The sequence below is a fragment of the Gossypium arboreum genome, chromosome 13, assembly GCF_025698485.1.
Source record: "Gossypium arboreum isolate Shixiya-1 chromosome 13, ASM2569848v2, whole genome shotgun sequence".
Taxonomy (NCBI): domain Eukaryota; kingdom Viridiplantae; phylum Streptophyta; class Magnoliopsida; order Malvales; family Malvaceae; genus Gossypium; species Gossypium arboreum.
The window spans coordinates 34,306,877-34,308,565 of record NC_069082.1 but is presented as its reverse complement, the minus strand read 5'-3'; the positions used below and the strand labels follow the sequence as shown (position 1 = coordinate 34,308,565).

Sequence of the window (1,689 nt, the reverse complement as noted above, 5' to 3'; positions counted from 1 at the left end):
TAAATTAGCTAATGCATTATTAACATCTAAACTACCAATTAAGCAAGGAATTGTAAAACTCCCTGGATCTTTTCAATTTGTTGGGTAGTTTATTCTGTAGAATAGCTGAGCAAACTGCGTTTAGCTTCACATGTGAAGCCTCGTCCAACTTCCGCTTATTTGCTAAAAGCTCTTTTAAAAATTTCATTGCGTTTGGCATCTACGATAGAGCTTTAATAAACGGTAAATTAATATGTAATTTTTTTAAGAGTTTAAGTAATTTACCAAATTGTTCATTTGAGCGGTCTTTCCTTGTCGCATTGGGGTATGGCACACGAGGATTATATTCTGTACGTACTGATTTTTGTTTGTTTTGGCCTACCTCATTCTTACCTTCACTTACCACCGGTTCTGGCCTTGGTTTTGCCACTAACCCTTCCTCATCTTGAATGGCAATTGCGTTGAGTTGCTCCATTGGGTTAGATTCAATGTTGCTTGGAAGGCTACCTTGTGGTCGTTTGGAAATCAACTTGGCGAGCTGTCCAATCTGAGTGTCGAGCCCCTAGATTGATGCTTGTTGATTTTTGAGTGCCGTCTAAGTATTCTAAAAATGAATCTCTAACTCCGAGATGAATTTGGTTAGCATTTCCTCAAGGTTTGGCTTCTTTTCTTGCTGGTAAGGTGGTTGTTGAAAACCCAGAGGATGTTGTGGCCTTTGATTTCCTTGACTGCCCCACAAGAAATTGGGATGGTTCCTCCAACCTGCATTATAAGTGTTACTATATGGGTTATTTTGGGATCTAGATTTATTATTACACATATATTGGACTCGTTCCTCCTTGATGCTAGGGTTGAAGGGTTAATATTCTGTGCATGCTCCTCCTCCATTCGAATCGCACCTCATCACTGGATGTACCTGAGTAGAACTACACAAACCGTCAATCTTTTTATTTAAGATTTCTACTTGGTGCGTCGAGGTTGAAAAAATCGGCTGCTTTCGTCGGCTTTGTTATCATAACTTGACACTGATAGTTATTCAGTGACATCTCCTCAATAAATTCGTAAGTCGCCTCAGGTGTCTTATTATTGATAGTTCCTCTAGTGGCTGCATCAATCATCTGCCGAGTCGAAGGATTTAGGTCATTATGGAACGTTTGAACCTGTAGCCAAAGCGGTAACCCATGGTGAGGGCACCTTCTCAAAAGGTCCTTTTATCTCTCTGATGCATCATAGAGTGTTTATAAATCCATCTGCACAAAAGAAGAGATATCATTACGTAATTTGGCTGTTTTAGCTGGTGGAAAATATTTTAATAAGAATTATTTAGTCATTTGTTCCCAAGTAGTGATTGGCCCTCGTGGTAACGGGTTCAAAAATTGTTTATCCTTATTCCTTAACAAAAAGGGAAACAACCGAAGACATATGGCATCATCAGAAACGCCATTGATTTTAAATGTATCGCAGAATTCTAGGAAATTTGCCAAATGAGCGTTGGGATCCTCGTCCTGCAAACCATTAAACAAAACAAACTGTTGTATCATTTGAATTGTGTTAGGTTTCAGTTCAAAATTATTTGCAGCAATAGCAGGTCTAACTATACTTGACTCAGTTCCTGTTAATTTAGGTTTAGCATAATCACCTTAGAACCCGAATACTGCTTCCCAGGATATCTGTTGGGATATCCAACTGAAACATTCGAACGAGTATACA

At 38.8% G+C, this 1,689-nt stretch overlaps 1 non-coding gene across 1 annotated transcript; it reads left to right on the top strand.

Annotated features, from left to right (window-relative positions):
* Positions 1–1,155: 1,155 nt before the first annotated feature.
* Positions 1,156–1,262, top strand: LOC128287150 (small nucleolar RNA R71). The gene has a single exon (XR_008277846.1). It is a non-coding gene; the product is annotated as a small nucleolar RNA R71 (small nucleolar RNA).
* Positions 1,263–1,689: the final 427 nt, after the last annotated feature.